The sequence below is a fragment of the Pituophis catenifer genome, unplaced genomic scaffold, assembly GCF_029215685.1.
Source record: "Pituophis catenifer annectens isolate HBS135680 unplaced genomic scaffold, rPitCat1.0.hap2 SCAF_16, whole genome shotgun sequence".
Lineage (NCBI taxonomy): Eukaryota > Metazoa > Chordata > Lepidosauria > Squamata > Colubridae > Pituophis > Pituophis catenifer.
Window position 1 is genome coordinate 12,348,275 of NW_027256896.1, and position 19,726 is coordinate 12,368,000.

Genomic DNA, 19,726 nt, shown 5'->3' on the forward strand with positions numbered 1-19,726 from the left:
TAGTCAAGGCGATAGTTTTCCCAGCTGCAATGTATGGCTGTGAAAGTTGGACCATAAAGAAGGCTGAGCAGCAAAGAATGGAGGCCTTTGAACTCTGGTGCTGGAGAGGACTCCTACGAATCCCTTGGACTGCCAGGTGATCAAACCGGTCAGTCCTAGAGGAGATCAACTCTGACTGCTCTTTAGAAGGCCAGATCCTGAAGAGGAAACTCAAATTGCTTAGCACATTGTAAGCCGCCCTGAGTCTCCGGAGAAGGGCGGCATATAAATCAAATCAAATTAAAAAAAAAAATACTTTGGCCACCTAATGAGAAGGAAGGACTCCCTGGAGAAGAGCCTAATGCTGGGAAAGATTGAGGGCAAAAGAAAAAGGGGACGGCAGAGAACGAGGTGGATGGATGGAGTCACTGAAGCAGTCGGCGTGAGCTTAAATGGACTCCAGGGGATGGTAGAGGACAGGAAGGCCTGGAGGAAAGTTGTCCATGGGGTCGCGATGGGTCGGACACAACTTCGCAACTAACAACCCACAGAAAATAAAACACTGGAAGCCACAAAACCCTTTTGACATCTAAAATGAATATAACATTGCATATATATATTTATAACCTTTATGCTATGTATAAAAAAAATTACAGTGTGTTGCATTTATGAAATGAATGAACTGCTATAGAGAAAACAAATTTTTATTTCTGCATGCAACAAAAACATTTTGAACTCCAAAAAAAAAAAAAAGATGAATCAAAAGCCTTCATAAATCATGTGCCGGCAGATGTCGCACATTGGCGGTTGTGACGCATATTTTGAGCGACGGAGCCGCAGCAGAGGGATGAAAGAGCCACACGTGGCTCCAGAGCCACGGGTTGCAGACCCCTTTTCTATGCAGAAATAGGTTCTCCTGCCAAAGAGACAATTGGATCTTCTCCACTCATTCCTGTACACTGATGCTCAAAAGTGCAGCTGATCTAACTTGTATGCCATTTAGGCACTTTCGTAAAAATCTGGATATCAAGAAGGATCGTCCATTGTGATTTAGCATGCTTTGTGGGAGCATTTGGATCCTGGCCACTGCATTTTATCATTTTGAAACAAGGGGGTTATTTCTTGGGATGCAGAAGATCACCAGAGGTTCCCACAGCCAACGCTTAAGATCAGGGAGGACAATCTGTTTGCACAAAACCGCCTCTGTGCGTGACTCAAACTTTTGGAGCCTTTGTTTGATTTTCTCTCAGCAAGGGAGCGTAGAAAGCTCCTGAGCAGATCAAGGTATTGTTCCCATTGGATCAAAGTTCAAATAAACAGATCCAGGCTGTGACTCTTGCTTTTTTTTTATTAAAAAAAAAACAAAACTCACTTCTGGAGCAGAGGTAGCCTTCAATTTGCAACGTTCGTTTAGCAGCTGTTCCATGTTGCAACGGCAGTGAAAACAGGGACTTGCAACCAGTCTGTCAGCGTTCCAGAAAACCCCCAACTCCAATTAAAAACTCCAAGGCAAACATTTTCTCAAAGTTCCATTTATTAGAGTAGGGATACTGGTACATCTGGGAAAACCCGAATCTGAGCGTTCCGGATTTTCCCTCAGTAAATCAAAAAACCCCAAACTATCCCCTCACTCATCAGTCCATCACATGCTCCAATCACCATCTGTCCCATCTCGAGACATCACTCAGACCACTCCTCCTCCAAATGCAGGATTGTCCTGACCTTGACCGCAAAGAAGAATGCTATTTCGTCTAAATACATTCCCTCTACTAAATCCCCCCCTCCTACTTTCCCACACGCGAGAAGGAGGCAGCGTGGAAGCTTCTGGTGCTAATATGGCTTCTAAAGCTGACACAGTCCTTACACTTATGACTGCTGTAACATTCCCCGTGCTCATGTGATCAGAATTTGGGTGTTTGATATAGATGAGACTTGGAGCAAAGCTATTCTCAAATCAAGTGGTATGTTGGTTGAATCTAACCATTATCATTCCTATTCCATAGTTAGCAACGTAGTTCGATGTATGAACCCAACCACAGTGTATAGAAAATCAGCCGTTGGCTAGGCACTTGTGGCTATTTAGGAATTCTGAAAGAGAGATTATCCGCTCAATTATCTTTGTCATCCTGAGGACTGAATGTCAGTTAAAGAAATACCGTATTTTTTGGAGTATAAGATGCATCTTTTTTCCCCAAAAAAAGAGGGTGAAAATCTGGGTGCATCAGAAAAAAAGACTCAGAAACGAAGCTTCAGAAAAAAAGCCTCTGAAAGGCTTTTATGTAAAATACTATGGCAAGCAACAAAAGAAGAATCAGTAAAGATTCTAACCAAACTATGCTAACAAATCTGGAGAATGACACAATAACCAACAGATCGGAAGAGGTTAATCTATATACCAATACTAAAGAAAGGAGATTGAACAGAGTACAGTTAGTCCTTCAGAAAAAAAAGCCTCTGAAAGAAGCTTCAGAAAAAAAGCCTCCAAACAGCTTCAGAAAAAAAAGCCTTTTTTTTCTGAAGCTCTGTTTCGGAGGCTTTCAGAGGCAGAAAAAAAGTTTTTCCTGAAACAGAGTTTCAGAAGTTTCAGAGGCAGAAAAAAAAGCAAGAGACAGAACTCACAACCAAGTAACCTGTTGCTAAAATTCACCTCTGGGAACAGCTGACTGGGGGTATTCCGGGAGGCCGATCCACCCGCCAATCAGCTTTTTTCTTATTTTCCTCCCCAAAAACTAAGGTGCGTCTTATACTCTGAAAAATATGGGTAAGAACAAACCAGACTTGATCAGCTGGCAGCCTTCAAATGTATACCTTCAGAAATTTTCTTCTAAAAAAAAAACCAAAACTCTTCTAGGAACAAGATATTTCTTATTTTCCTTGTTCATTTATCCCAAGGGGTCTCAAAAAGGACTTACCTTAGTTGGTAAGTACATTTTCTTAAGCCATTGCTTTCAGTCATCTAGAAAGATGTCTTGTGTAGCTAGTCCTCCAATTACGACAGTTCAAAATTACAGCGGCACTGAAAAAAGTGACATCATTTTTCACACAACTGTTAACCAGTGGTGGGTTGCCCCCGGTTCGCACCGGTTCTATAGAACCGGTAGTAAAACCAGCGGGAGGCTCCTCCCACTGACCCTGACATCATTGCATAGAAAGCTCTGCCCACTGACCCTGACGTCATTTGAGCGTGTGAGCAAAATGAGCGTGGGCGTGTGGCCCCATTGCAAACCGGTAGTAAAGGTAAGTAGAACCCACCCCTGCCGTTAACGTTTAGGTGGTAAGAAAAGAACCTGGGTTGTAAGAACAGACTAATTTAAAAGCTGTGGCTGAGCAGTCAGCAAATCAAGTGTAAAATAGAAGATAAAGGTCCGTGATGGCGAACCTATGGCACACGTGCCACAGAGGGCACGCAGTGCCCTCTGTGGGCACGTGAGCTGTTTCCCCCATTCAGCTTCGCCGTGCATGTGTGAGCACCTCCTGCCGGCCAGCTGGTCATTGGGTCTCTGCTATGCATGTGCGGGGGGGTGGACCATGTGTGGGAGCCTGCGCATGCATGCCCAGGGGTGGGGCACATACATGGGGGCGGGGCGCAGGTGCGGGGGGCGAACATGCATTGCATTTTGGGGGTTCGGGCGTGCACATTTTGGACACTCGGTCCAGAAAAGGTTAATCATCACTGATATAGGTGATCTCTTGATATCACTTTTCCTTCTTATAGCTCTGGCATTTTCTCAGCAGTAACAAAAAACGATTGGCAGGAATTCAGCTATGCCCTTGTAACCGCTTTCAAGTTTGGCTTGCGAGGTTCGGCTCCACCAGCCAGCCCTTCTCTCATTCACTTTTTGGCCCTTCAGACCGACTTTGCAATGCGGAATGATATACGGTGACGACACTCTTCCAGGATTGGCTAAAGATGGGGGTGGGTGCCATATTTTAATTGGCCCATTGAGTAGATTCCTATGGAATAGCTAAGTGGAAGGATCTGAAAAAGAAGGATCATAGGAGAAAGAGCTTGACTTCAATCGCCATATAAAGCAACTAAACTCTTACTTCTTAACAAGCAAATATTCTTGGGAGACAAATTCAAGACATTTCAAGATTTGCACTTTCTAATTACTGGTGGCAGTGCTTACAATTCAAAAGGCTGAATCTTCTATTCTGGCAAATCTTTTTTCAAAAGTAGCTTTAGCTTATATCTTATTTAGCAAGTCTGCAGATATTTTTTTTTTTAAAGAACGTTTTTTTTTGGATAAGCATCCTTGGTTAATTGATTTGCAAGTCTTATGAACTAAATTAAAAATATTCCGGATCTGATCACAATTATCGGAACTTAACATCTTGGATTTTGAAAACAAAAGAGTCTAAACATTGTAGGACTTGCATATTTGACGTAGCAAAGGAGCCTTGGACAATTGTGAGAACCATTCCTGAACTGGATTGATATTTTTGGCCGGGAAACTGATCTCCACTGATCTGAAGAATCGCCTAGCTTTTACCAGCAACCAGGGAAGCAGCAACAGCAAATTGACGTTATGAGAATATGGAAATAATCTTTTTTTAAATTCATTAACAAAACACCTCAGAATCTAAAAGGGAGCCTTTCTGTAACTTGCATACAATTAAAATTCAGTTGCCGGTGGAGAACATCTAAGGTAGATGAAAGTTGTTTAAGCAAGGAAGTTCTAACTCCCAATTTCCCAAAATATCTGGCAGAACAGATTGTGCTCTTAATTGGAGTATTGTAATCCTACCGAAGAATTGTTCTGCTATTTCTTGCGGCAATTTTATTGAAAGTTCTGGCTGAAGTGGGATTCCTGAATCTGCTAAAATGGAAGAATTCTGGGTAGTCTGGCTGTGCATGGTTTTGTTTGTCTTGATCCTTATTTTGATGAAGCAGAAGCCAGACGAGATCAGGAAAAAAACAGATGATGAGAAGCCTTCAACCTCCTACAGGCAGTTTGTCAGCAGTGCCGGAAAAGCCCTGGAATACACGGAAGAAGAACTGGAGGCCTCCATGAAGAAGCTAACCAGCCTTTTATTTAGCGCAGATACCCACAAGAAGCATCCTCACTCTGATCACACTGTCCACCAGAGAGAACCTTCAGGAAAAGAGCACCAGGTGAGCCACAATAAAATCCAGATAAAATGAGAAAATGTAACAGAGGGGGTGGACTTCAGTTTTGTGGGATCTCTTGAGGTCCTCAGCCATTCAGACTGATGATATCTTCTCCAATCTAACACGTCCACCTTTTGAGGTAGCTTACACATGGATTGTTGGGTCACATGTTGCATTTTTGTTGTTCCGTTATTCAACGGAACATGGGTTGAAGGACATCAATTTTCATGGGTTGAAGGACATCATTTCCCCAGAATTGTTATTCATATTTGTCTCTTGAGATCTTGCAAACTCAGGCTGGTGGTATTAGTGTCTTCTGCTGACCTCTTTTCCAAGTGCCTGAAATTTTTCCAAGAACCAAAGTCTTCCCCAGGGACTCTTAATTTCCCATAAGGTGTCCAAAATAGTTAAGCTTTAGCTAGGGTTTTTTTTTTTTTTGCAAGCAATTTGGTTTTTATTATTTGTTCTTTTGGCAGTGAACTATTTCCCCCGCCCCCCCCCCCCAAAAAAAAATCACAATTCCAAAGCACCCAGGTCTTCTGATTGCCTAGCTTTCGGTACCTTATGTTGACATGGAAAAAAAAAATGGTCTTGACTACAATTAGGCAAATTTTGGGTTGAGTTTATTCGTGGTTCAGCAAATGGTGAAAAACCTAGATACTTTCTTTGCTGCTTGTATTATGACTCTTCATTCTTAAGCCATTGTATAGGTTTTTTTAGAAACAGAATAACAGAGTTGGAGGGGACTTTGGAGGTCTTCTAGTCCAACCCCTAGCCCAGGCAGGAAACCCTACACCACTTTAGACAAATGGTCATCCAACCTCTTCTTTAAAACTTCCAGTGTTGGAGCATTCACAACTTCTGGAGGCAAGTTGTTCCACTGATTAATTGTTCCCACTGTCAGGAAATTTCTCCTTAGTTCTAGGTTGCTTCTCTCCTTGATTAATTTCCATCCATCGCTTCTTGTCCTGCCCTCAGGTGCTATGGAGAATAAATCAACCCCCTCTTCTTTGTGGCAACCCCTTTTTCTTTGGGCATAGCATATGAAATGACTACAGAATGGTGTGTTGTTAACCTGGGTTGTGTATTTGCTCGTCAGATTTAATGGCTTAGCAGGTTGTGTGAACCTAACCAGCAAACCATGATTAGGCAAATTACCTCTTAGCACAATGTACAAACCCTGTCTGTAACTGGCCAGCATCTCTGCAAGAAGATTCATTAAGACAACTGCATGTCATAACTTAGCCATATATATTTAACAAGACAGAAGGTCAAGGCTGTAGAAGAAGGTATTCCTGTTATTTAATTAACTAACCATTTCATTATTTGCAAATCTACTGACTGATCTAGTACAAATCCTTGCCTGTCTTGGTGAAAAAAATTCCAAAGAGACTATTTGAAGTTCAGCCCAACTTTAATGGCCCTAAAGCCATGTTCTCCTAAAATGGACATCCAGATTATAGAGTTGGCCATGGAATATTTATCATGCCCTTCATATCTGTTTCAGTGTGATCCATTAATAAACCTTCTGGTTTTCTTGGCACTAGAAAAAATACCACTAAATTACTGAACAGGCTCATCCCTGCTTAGGTCTGGTTAAAGGCTTTGTGGCAATGCAGAGCAGAAACCAAACGAAATACATTCTAGACTCAACTCTGGTTTGCAAATTGTGGTTTATGACTTGGTGTGTTCCATAAATCCACGGGATGTGGCTTATTCTACAAGCCATAGTTAAACACGCCAGATTTTAGCATGAAGGTAATCTGTCCCATCAATACGGAATCATTTATTTCTTTCCATGACAGCTGCCATCCAGAATCTGCAAACTATAGAGGATAAGCATTTTTTCCCATATAAATGGGCACGTGTTTCTTTGTTTATTATGCAAAAAAACTACTCCTTTAACCCAATTTATGAACAGAACAAATAACAGAGTTGGAAGGGACCTTGGAGGTCTTCTAGTCAACCCCCTGCTCAACCAGGAAACTCTTTAGCGTTTCAGGCAAATGGCCGTCCACTCTCTTCTTTAAAAAAACCTCCAGTGCATTTATGTATTGAATCAAGGTCATGGATGCATTTTAGAGTTCAACCATAGGACAGGCGAGGGTTCTCTTAAACCGGATTATTATTTTTTTTTTAATCAAAAAAATCATGTTTCTAGGTTTTAATAAAAATGAACATAAAGCACATATCCCGGGATGTTATTAACGGAATGCTTGCACTATCAAATTGTTCCTGTTTTGGTCTCTTGCGGTGTTTCATTACCGATAATCATTAGCCCATCGTCAGATTATATATTTCCAACCAGAGGAAAACGGAGGCATTTTTACAGTAGGGTAGAGTTCTTTCTTTAACCTTCTGAAGATTTTCTCTCTCCTTTATCCCAGTTAGACCCTCACTTGTCAGTTAGCAATAGCAATAGCACTTAGACTTATATACCGCTTTACAGTGCTTTACAGCCCTCTCTAAATGGTTTACAGAGTCAGCATATTGTCCCCCAACAATCCAGGTTCCCATTTTACCCACCTCGGAAGGATGGAAGGCTGAGTCAACCTTGAGCCAGTCAGGATCGAACTTCCTGGCTGTGGGCAGAGTTAGCCTGCAATACAGCACTTAACCACTGTACCAACACGGCTTCCTTCCTTCCTTCCTTCCTTCCTTCCTTCCTTCCTTCCTTCCTTCCTTCCTCCCTCCCTCCCTCCCTCCCTCCCTCCCTTCCTTCGCAATAGCACTTATATGCCACTTCACAGTGCTTTACTCTAAGCAGTTTACAGAGTCAGCATATTGTCCCCCAACAATCTGGGTCCCCATTTTACCAGTCTCGGAAGGATGGAAGGCTGAGTCAACCTTGAGCCTGGTGAGATTCGAACTGCCAAATTGCAGTCAGCTGGCAGTCAGCAGAAGTCGCCGCCAATACTGCATTCTAATCACTGCGCCACCATGGCTCTTGGTGACACCTTTTTGAAGGGGGTAATAATAACGTTTGCAGAAATGGTCCACCATCAAGTTAATAATTCCTTCTGCTTCCGATATTCCGGCTCTGAATGCCTCTATTTGCTCATCCAAAAACTACCTGTATCCTGTATTTTATACCCACTTTTCTCAGGGAGTACGTTACCATTCTGACTGCTTCGATTTGCTCTAGATCTAGAATAGAGAGAAATAGATCTCTCTGTTTCTCAATTTCCCTGGAAACTTCATGATAGGTAGATGGGAGAGCATAAATGAAGAGGTCGGTCTAGCAGGGGGCAGCAGTTCCTTTGCTAGCATTAAATTTCAGTTAACCTTCTGCAAGAATCTTGGGCAGCCCTCCTGCAAGCAGATCCGAAATTCAACCAGCATACCAACCATGCCTTTAAAAGACCCATCCTGAAGCGGGTCAAACCGGGGTCACTCTAATGTATTTAGCACCAGAGAAGCTTTAGGGAAACCAAAATGCCTACCACCTTTTTTTGCATTTTCCTCTCCTTTTAACAACTTCCAACAGGGAGGGTGATGAAAATATAATTTAAAAAAAAATACTAGATCGTGCGGAGATGGACAAATTGACACTAAAAATAAAAGATAAGGAAGAAACAGAATACTTTTCAACTTATTTTATCAGTGGTTAGATAACCAGTGGTTTTTTTTTTGTTTGTTTTTTTAATTTGATTTATATGCCGCCCTTCTCCGAAGACTCAGGGCGGCTTACAATGTGCTCAGCAATAGCCTTCATCCTTTTGTATATTTATACAAAGTCAGCTTATTGCCCCCACAAACTGGGTCCTCAATTTACCTACCTTAGAAAGGATGGAAGGCTGAGTCAACCTTGAGCCTTGGCGAGATTTGAACCTGCAGTAATTGCAGGCAGCTGGTCTTAATAACCAGCTTAATAACAGGGTGCCTTAGACCACTGTACTACCAAGGCTCAATTTTATCTAAAAGAGGTAGAAAATAGAGGGGAAAAAGATATATAAGTAAATGATGAAAGATTATTATTATAAACAAGTAAATGTTACTGCTATTATGATTAATACTATTACAATTATGATAATTATGATACCAATTTACTATGTTGTATAAGCAGGGGTGGGATTCAGCCGGTTCAGACTGGTTCAGGCAAACCGGATATTAATTTGGATCTGGTTCGGCGAACCAGTTGTTCCAAGGACTGGCTGACCCCACCCACCCTGCCCATCCCCTCCCAGGAATCTCCACGCGACCCATTTTGGATGCCAGGTAAGTGAGGGCGCGCATGGAGGCTCTGGGAGGGCAAAAAACGGCCTACTGGAAGTCCGGAAACGGGCCTGTTTCCAGCCTCCAGAGAGTCTCCAGTGCCTGGGAGGGTGGCATTTTTGCCCTCCTGGAGATTCCAGGAAAGCCTCAGGAGCCTGGGGAGGGCGAAAAACAGGTCTACCGGAAGTCCAGAAATGGGCCTGTTTCCGGCCTCTGGAGGGCCTCTGGTGCCTGGGGGAGACTGTTTTCGCCCTCCTGGAGGCTCCAGGAAAACCTCTGGAGCCTGGCAAGGGTGAAAAATAGGCCTACCGGAAGTCCGGAAATGTGCCCATTTCCGGCCTCCGGAGGGCGCGCGAAGCGAACCAGTTGTTACAACCGGTGAATCCCACCACCGTGTATAAGTAAATGGACCAGAAAATATACTATACATTAAGCTCCTATGTATATTTAAGAAAAAAATGTATAAATACATTTTTTAAAAAACTCTTCAACAGGGAGGGTGAAATCTGAAGAGATTTCACCTAAAGCTATGATCAGAAGAAAAGAAAAAACTAGCCATCTCAGAAGATATAAACCAGTTTTTCCCAAACTTGATGCCCTGCAGAAATATGGGACTCTGATGAACAACATTTCATTTGCTATTTGTGCTGGTTGAAAGTTCAACCTGTTGGCAGCCTCGTTTAGAGACAGCAGGACAAAAAGTATGGACGGAAGCTGTTAAGGAGAGATCTAGGGGTGAGCTGCTGGAAGTTTGCAGCAGTTTGGGAGAACCTCTAGCTAAGATTCTGCGCAGTTTAGAGAACCCCCAAATCCCACTCCTGGCTGGCCCCACCCACCCCTCCCCTCTCCTCCCAGGATTCCCCACGCAGCCCGTTTTGGATGCAGGTAAGTGCAAGGCACACGCAGAGGCTCAGGGAGGGTGAAAAATGGGCCTACCGGAAGGTGCAGAGGGCCTCCAGAGCCTGGGGAGGCTGTTTTCACCCTCCCAGAGGCTCGAGAAAAGCCTCCGGAGCCTGGGGAGGGCAAAAACACACACAGACACACACCACGGTGGTTCAGGAAGCCGACTAGGCCACACCCACCATGGCCATGCCCACCCAGCAACCGGGCAGAGAACCCCTTGCTAAAATTTTTGAAGCCCACCCCTGAAGAGATGCAACCTAGAAGTAAGGAAAAATTTTCTGACAATAAGAACAAGTAGTCAATGGAATAGCTTGTCTCTTGGAGTTGTGGTTGCTCCATCCATGGCGATTTTCAAAAATAGACCGGACAGCCATTTGACTGAAATGACGTAACTTGGTTCCTGCCTTGAGCAGGCAGTTGGTCTTAGAAGACCTCCAAGGTCGCTTCCAGCTCTATGATTGTATGTTCTAAAAGCTTCCAATTCATGTGTATCTTTCTTCTCTCTTTCCCACCTTCTCTGTTTTTTAAACAGGGGAAAGCTCGTCATACTGCTCAGCAGCATATGTTGGATGAGATTGGTGAGTTCTTGTTGGCACCCCAAATTTCATGGGTGGTCAAAGAATCATTGAGTATTTTTACATGTCTAGAAAATGTATCTTTTGCCCAGCTTGGCTCCCTCCGATTTTTGGACTATATAATACCATTCTCCTCAGCCACTTGTGGCTAGGAAGATGAGACTCAGAATCCAAGGCACGACGAGAAGTCGCTGGAATTGAGGAAAGAGTGACATTTGTGCTATTTTATCCCGGTTTTCCAGATGTGTAGGATTTCAACTGCATAGCCAATGATGGATTACGTTATGGAGAAGCCATCGCACCTGGAAACTGCATCTGGTTGAGAAAAAAAAATGTATTTACTGTATTTATTAAACAAATCTCCTATACTGGATTCAGCAGTGGGTTATTGAAACATGTCTAAAAACCATATCCCATATTTTTGGGACATGGTGTTTAGAGAAATTAGGGCACTTTTGAAATTGAACGTAAATTTAGATCATCACGGTTATAGAAGGAGAAATATAAGGTGGGAAAATGATCTCGGGGGGGTGTGCGCTGTAATATTTGTATTTTTTGTCTTTCTTTTTGTTTTGTATTTAGATGTATATGTACTATGTTTGTATTATTTGTAATATATATATATATATATATATATATATATATATATATATATATATATATATATATAAGCATGCACGAGTTGAGCTACCTTCTTATTATGATTTGCTGGATGCAACCATTCTCCCTATAAATGATTTACAGGATTAACCAGAATTTAAATCTACCTATGCAGTACCATCTGCTAATGCTGATCTGGTGTAAATTTTGGCCCCTTCTTAATCTCAAGGCTATTCTCAACAATGACCTCGGTTCATACCCCCCTCTAGATCCATCAATTTTGAGGAGGTTGTAAACCAGCAGCCTTTTCTATAATCATTAATTTTTCATTTCGGTTGAATTTTGTCGGCCACTTCCTGGTTTTTCTTCAGGTGGGGGAAAAAAAATGACCATTTGGTTTTTTTTAAAAAAATGGTGTAAACTTTCCCATCATTGTTTTGGACAGGAATCTTGACTGCCTCATAATAGAAGGAATGCCGTATTTGTTGGAGTAGCATAATAGAAAGACCTGAGAAAGAGATTTCTTTTTTGGAAAAAGTTTTTTTTTTTATTTTTATTTCTTATACACATAATGTAAATGTACATTCTGTTATCCATAATTGATCATATATATACATTTTTTTTTCTAATGAAAGCATAAAAATAAGACTTTAATCAGATTTGGGGTTGCTCTTCTACCCTCCTTTTTTCACAACAAACCTTCTCCTTTCTTTCCCCTCCCTCCCTCTTCTTCTCTTCTACTTTCTTACTCCTTCTCTCCTCCCCTACTTCCCCTTCCTCTCCCCCACTCCTCCCCTCTTTCCCCCTTTTCTCACCTTCTCTCCTGCTCTTGTCCCCTATCCTTTCTTCCTCTCCTTCCCCTTTCTTCCATTCCTCTCTCTCCCCCTCTCCTCCTCAATCCCTCTCCTCCTCAGAAAGAGAGTTCTAAAGCCTTTCTATTATGTTATTCTAATAAATAATGAACAGACTGCAGATAATGTTATTCCCAATAAATGTGAACAGATAAAAAATTGGACTAGAATAACATGGAGTAGTCTAGTAACTGGGGAAAGGGAAGGATAGCAAGGAAAGCATCTCTGGATCTGTTCATCCATGTTCACTGAGCACTGATAGCGCTTTATGGAAGCCCCCTCCATCTTCTGCCCATCTGGGTTACCTTCATATATCTTTGGATGATATGGAATTATAGTAGGGGCTCACTGAGCCAGAGATCTGAGGATTAAAGCTATATGTATAGTTTTTGTTGATTAGATGTTTATCCCTCCTTTATTACTTCATAAGTAACTCAAGGCATTGAACATGCCTAATACGCCTTCCCCCTCCTATTTTCCCCACAACAACCCTGTGAGGTGGATTGGGCTGAGAGAGAGAGAGGGATGGACCTGAAGTCATCCAGTAAGGCAGGACTAGAACTCACCATCTCCTGGTGATTGGTCCAAAGTCACCCAGCTGGCTTTCATGGCTAAATCAGAACTAGAATTCACCATCTCCTGGTGATTGGTCCAAAGCCACCCAGCTGGCTTTCATGCCTAAGGCAGGACTAGAACTCACCATCTCCTGGTTGCTAGCTGGGACCTTAACTACAGGTTAGCACTTAGGAATGTAGAGTGTTAACCTGTGGATCTTGTGGTCTTGAGATGGCCGAGTCTGAATTAACCTCTTTGATTTGGGATTTTTTTTTTCTCCATTGACCTGCAGAGCAAGCCGTGCAGGAGACTGCTGACACGGACGTGTATGAGAGGAGGCGACCACAGCCGCCAGTTCCCAAGCGGCATCACGAGGAAAGTCAGTGGTAAGGACAATAGGGAGCAGAACAGTGGTGGGATATAGCCGGTTCTCACAGGTTCGGTAGAACCAGTAGCTAACTTTTCGTGCAGTTTGGCGAACTGGCTGAATAGCATGCCTCGTCATATCTCGCCACGCCTCGCCCGTCCCTTCCCAGCCACTCCTCGCCTCATCCCCCCACCTGCTCCCCCGGCCACGTGGCTGCTCGCCCGGCTGGGCAGCAGGGCAAATAGGTGGGTGTGACAAGGAGTGTCTGGGAGGGGAGGGGCGAGGCGGGGCCGGGTAAGGTGCCCCTCAACGTGGGTGTTGTCAAGTTGGCCATGCCCACCCAGTCACATGACCACCAAGCTACACCTGCCCAGACGGTCATTAGGGCAGAGAACCGGTTGCTAAATTATCTGAATCCCACCACTGGAGCAGAATAATCACAGGAAGGATCCTGGTTTATTAGAGCAAACAACCATCTGCCTATAACCGTAATCTGGCCACATGGCTTGGAGCAGGGGTGGGTTCCACTTACCTTTACCACCGGTTCACAATGGGATCGCACGCACGTCTGCGCTTGCTTCGCTCTCGCGCGCGCCTTCTGTGCATGCGCAGATTGCTGATGACGACATCCGGAGCAGTGGACGGGGCCTCCTGCCAGTTTTACTACCAAACCGGGGGGCAACCCACCACTGGCTTGGAGTATTATTGCAGGATATTACTCCAGTGTTTTTCAGTCTCAGCAACTAAGATGCCTGTGGACTTCAACTCCCACAATTCCCCCATCAGCATCACTAGAAGTTTTTAAGAAGAGATTGGACAGCCTAATTAATCCAGTATCCAGTAAGAATTTCGTGTTTCATTTCCCTTCCTATTTTTATTTATTTTTTTCCCCCCTTTTTCTCTTGCAGATTTGGAACCACCGGCAAATTCTAGACTTAGAGTGACTGGTGAGTAGGTTTTTCTACCTTTTGCATGATGCTCTCTGATATCTAATGCCTTATTAATTTTATAATATAGCATGCAAAGCAGAGGTGGGTTTCAGCAGCTTCTGAACAGTTCTGGAGAACCAGTAGCGGAAATTTTGAGTAGTTCGGAGAACCGGTAGTAAAAGTTCTGACTGGACCCACCCCCATCTATTCTCTGCCTCCCAAGTCCCAGCTGATCGGGAGGAAGTGGGGATTTTGCAGTAACCTTCTCCTGGAGTGGGGTGGGAATGGAGATCTTACAGTATCCTTCCCCTGCCACACCCACCAAGCCACGCCCACCACTTGGGGAGGGGGTTGGACTAGATGACCTACAAGGTACTTTTCAACTCTGTTAATCTGTTAATAAAAACCCCAAATATATTCATATGTCAAGGACTACCCGTAGTTTAGGAAAAGTTCAAAAGAACCTGGGATCAGAACAACTCATGGGTTATCTTTGTTCACAGAATTTGACTTGGTGGGCACTGTATTTATGCCCAGTGGTTTTGGGCAGTCTTTTCCTTGGGAACCAAAGAAAGGACCCACAGCAGAGGTGGGTTTCAGCAGGTTCTGACCAATTCTGGCGAACCGGTAGCGGAAATTTTAAGTAGTTTGGAGAACCGGTAAATAACACCTCTGACTGGCCCCACCCCCATCTATTTTCTGCCTCCCGAGTCCCAGCTGATCGGGAGGAAATGGGGATTTCGCAGTAACCTTCCCTTGCCACGCCCACCAAGCCACGCCCACAGAACCGGTAGTAAAAAATTTTGAATCCCACCACTGACCCAAAAGTGCATTTCCAAAAGGCAACTCGACTTTGTTTTGCTTGAAGAGGTTCACTTCTCATCCAAGAAGCTTCTTCAGTTCTGAAGTGAACCGAAGAAGCTTCTCGGATGAGAAGCAAAACCTCTTCAAGGAAAAACAAACAAACAAAGAAAAGTCCAATTGCCTTTTGGAAAAAGCACTTTGGGGACCGGGATGACTGAGAACCTCCATAGATAAAGAGAGGACTTTTGCCTTTGATGAAAACCAGTGTCTCCAGATTATTTTATTTATTATTTATTTATTTTTATTTTATTTTATTCAATTTGTATACCGTCCTTCTCCTAGTGGACTCAGGGCGGTGCATAGCCAAAACTAAAACACATACCAATACAAAATTTAAAATTTTTAAAAGAATTTCATAACTTTGGCCCCAAAATTTAAAACATTCAAACTAAAACCCATTGACAATTTAAAAAGCTAAAAAAGCTAAAAAAAGGGGGGTGATTTCACGCCAGCCCTGCTTGATGGAAAAGAAAAGTTTTTAGGGCACGGCGAAAGACCCGGAGATCCGATATCCTTCGTATCTCTGGGGGCAAATCGTTCCAGAGGGCAGGAGCTGCCACAGAGAAGGCCCTTCCCCTGGGGGTCGCCAGCCAATATTGCCTGGCTGACGGCACCCTGAGGAGTCCCTCTCTGTGGGAGCGTACTGGTCGGTGGGAGGCTATTGGCGGCAGAAGGCGGTCCCGCAAATTAGAAAAGTATGATTTCTAACCACTTCTGGTGATTAGCAAAGGGATCATCAGATGACCTGGGTGTGTCATCAGATGACCACCAAGCTCTTGCAATTTAAACCAAATCATATGAAACTGTTTCTTTTCTGAGGCAACAGCGGTGGAAATCTTGCAAAATTTGCAGATCTTGTGAAATGCAAACAACTTCAGAGATTTCTACATTAATGACCAATTTAAATCACATGCCTCATGTTTCCTGAAAAGAAGAAACAACCGAAGGAATATTAACATAGAAGATCCTCTATGTTCAAATCAGTGGTGGGTTCCTCTCGGTTTGGCCCGGTTCGGCTGAGCCGGTAGCGGTGACGATATGACGTCACTGAACCGGTTCTCTTTGTCCGGGAGCTCCGCGTTATTCCTACCTACCCTACATCATTTTTGACAGATGGCAGTCCAGTCTCTTCTTGAAAGCCTCCAGGGATGAAGCTCCCACAACTTCCGAAGGCAACTTCTGTTCCATGGGTTGATTGTTCTCACTGTTCGAAAATTACTCCTTATTTCCAGGTTGAATCTCTCCTTGTTTAATTTCCATCCTTGTCTGGCCTTCAGGTGTTTTGGAGAATAGCTCAACCCCCTCCTCTCCTTGGCAGTCCCTGAAATATTGAAATATTGCTATCATGTCTCCCCTGGTCCTTCTCTTCACTAGACTAGCCCTGCCCAGTTCCTGCAACTGTTCATCGTACGTTTTAGTCTCCAGTCCCCTCATCATCTTGTTGAGAATTTCCATTGCTAAGCAAGGTGACGATTAAGTTGTGGCCAATTTTTATGACTTTTTTTTTTTTTTGCCATAATCATTAAGTAAATTACTGCAGATAAGTGAAATCTGGCTTCCCCGTTGAGTTTTCTTATGGAAAACTGTCTGGGAAGGCCACAAATTCCTTTGATCTTGGACACTGCAGCTGTCATAAATTCATGCTGGTTACTAAGTCCTCAGATTTTGATCACGAGGCCATGGGGTGCCCCAACAGTGAGGACTGGGTGGTAAGCCACTGTTTTTCAGTGCTGTTGTAACTTTGCACCGAGCAGTTGAAAGGTGTGGACGACCAGTACATTTAAAAAAAAAAAAAAACGAGATAAAAATGATGTTGAGACTCTAGAAAGAGTGCAGAGAAGAGCGAGAAAGATGATGAGGGGATTGGGGGCTAAAACATATGATGAACGGTTGCTGGAACTGAGTATGTCTAGTCTGATGAAAAGAAGGACTAGGGGAGACATGATAGCAGTGTTCCAATTTCTCAGGGGCTGCCCCAAAGAAGAGGGAGTCAAGCTATTCTCCAAAGCACCTGAGGGCAGGACAAGAAGCAATGGGTGGAAACTAATCAAGGAGAGAAGCAACCTAGAACAATGGGGAAACTTCCCTGACATTTAGAACGAGTGGAATGACTTGCCTTCAGAAGTTGTGAGCTCTCCAACTCTGTAAATTTTTAAGAAGAGATTGGACAACCATTTTGTCTGGAAGGGTATAGGATTTCCTGCCTGAGCAGGGGGTTGGACTAGAAGACCTCCCAAGATCCCTTCCAACTCTTGTTATTCTGTTAAATCCCCCAGTGGCCATTCTCACAAGCCTGACGTTTTATCACTTCCCATTCATTCAATCTCCAAAGATTATTCCGCTTTTTCCTCTCCCAGCTGGAACAGTAGACTTTGACGCCTACTTCCTTAATAGAAAAAAAGACTTCCTGGTTTTTTTTTTCCCCCTAAAGGGGGATTTTTCTGTCTTCCCCTTCCCACCCTCTGCAAAAAAAGTATTTTTGACACAACTGTTCAGCTTTTCTGGAGAGTTTTTCTAAGTTGGTGAGAGCTCACCACTCCTTCAAGGCCTCCTTCAATTCCCTCTTTATTTTTATTTTATTTATTTTTTATTTTATTTGTTTTTTATTTTATTTATTTTTTTATTTGTCAAGCATGTATTAGATAACAGATATAAGTATCAACATGATTATGAATACAGGATAAGGATACGAATAAATGGGGACAGTAGGACAGGGACGGTAGGCACTCTGATGTGCTTATGCACGCCCCTTACAGACCTCTTAGGAATGGGGTGAGGTCAACAGAAGACAGTTTAAGGTTAAAGTTTTGGGGGTTTGGGAAAGAAACCACAGAGCCAGATAGTGCATTCTAGGCGTTGACCACTCTGTTGCTGAAGTCGTATTTTCTGCAATCGAGTTTGGAGCGGTTTACCTTGAGTTTGTATCTATTGTGTGCTCGTGTATTGTTGCGGTTGAAGGTGAAGTAGTCATTGACAGATAGGACGTTGTAGCAGATAATTTTGTGTACTATGCTTAGGTCAGACCGAAGGCAGCATAGTTCTAAGTTGTCTAAGCCCAAAATTTCAAGCCTGGTGGCATAAGGGATTCTGTTGTGAGCAGAGGAGTGGAGGACTCTTCTTGTGAAATATCTCTGGACTCTCTCAATTGTATTAAGGTCCGATATGCAGTGCGGGTTCCACTGTTTCACTCTTCTGTTTCCACAGCTGCAGACTGAACGCCTGGGTCCCCCAACAGTGTCTCCTGCATGGTGGGGTGCTTCCCTCACCCCCAAGAGAAATCCTTCCCTCTGCCTCTCACAAGGGTTTTGCAAAAAGATCGGAATGGGGAGAATGCGATGGTGGTGGCAGCAACGGTTGGAAGATTTATGCCCAATTGCAACCCAGTGAGGGCTTTGAGATGTCACTTTTCCCTTTCATCCTCCCCTCCCCCACTTCTTTGAAGCTTCTGTGCTGGGTTTCTGCAAGAGCTCAGCTGGTCCTTCTGCTCCCTCCTTCCCTCCCTCCCTCCCTCCCCAGCAGCTCCTTGAAAATCCGTTTAGGAGCATTTCCTTGCTGCTCTGATTAAAAGTGGTATGCCAAGCAAAGTGTCTGACTCAGCCTTCTTTGCTCCAGCTTCTTGAGGCCTTCCGCTGTGTGGTGTGTGTATGTGTGAGTGAGAGAGGGAGAGGGAGAGGGAGGGAGGGAGAGAGAAAGGAGAAGGGAAAGAAGATGAAGGAAGAAAAGAGAAGAGAGGAAAGGAAAGGAAAGGAAAGGAAAAAGGAAAGAGTGAGAGAAAAAGAAAAAAGAAAGAAAGAAAAAAGAAAGAAAGAGAAAGAGAAAGAAAGAAAGAAGAAAAAGTAAAAGTGAGGGGCAGGGAAGGAAAAGAAGATGAAGGAAGAGAAGAGAGGAAAGAAAAGAAAGGAAAAAGGAAAGAGTGAGAAGAAGAAAGAAGAAGAAAGAAAGAAAAAAGAAAGAAAGAAAAAGAAAGAAAGAAGAAAAAGTAAAAGTGAGGGGCAGGGAAGGGAAAGAAGATGAAGGAAGAGAAGAGAGGAATGAAAAGGACAAAGGAAAGAGAAAAAGAAAGAGAGAGAAAGAAAACGAAAGAAAGAAAGAAAGAAAAAGAAAGAAAGAGTAAAAGTGAGGGGCAGGGAAGGGAAAGAAGATGAAGGAAGAAAAGAGAGGAAAGAAAAAAGGAAAGGAAGGGGAGAAAGAAAGAAAGGAAGGAAGGAAGGAGTGATGGGCAGGGAAGGGAAGGGAGATGAAGAAAAGAAGAGGAAAAAGGAAAGGAGAAAGAAAAGGAAGAGAGAAAGGAAGGAAGGAAAGAGAAAGAAAGAAAGAAAGAAAGAATTCCCAAGTTCACAGAAGGGAAAGGTGATTGGTGACACGGGCAAAGGTGGCAGAAGACACCTCTATCTCCTCTCTATCTCCTGCTGCTGGAGATAGAGAGGCGGGTGATGCCCTCTTCTCCATTCCAGGCGGAGAATTCCGGCTGGACTAACACTTGCATTTTGCTTCATCCCTAAGAGGCAGGTAATCCCTGCAGCTGTATTTGAAACAAGAGCCTACAAACTGTGTGGCTTCAGGCAGTGGCCAAAGAATTCAGAAGCTCCCACCATTGACAAAATTCCCATCAGTCAATTGCAAAAGGCAGCTTTACATGGAATGGCTGACATCCCGAGACGATTCAGAGATTGGACAGCCATTTGTCCAGAATAGTAGAGGGTTGAGCAGGAGGTTCGACTAGCTCAGGGGTCAGCAATCTGCGGCTCTGGAGCCACATGTGGCTCTTTCACCCC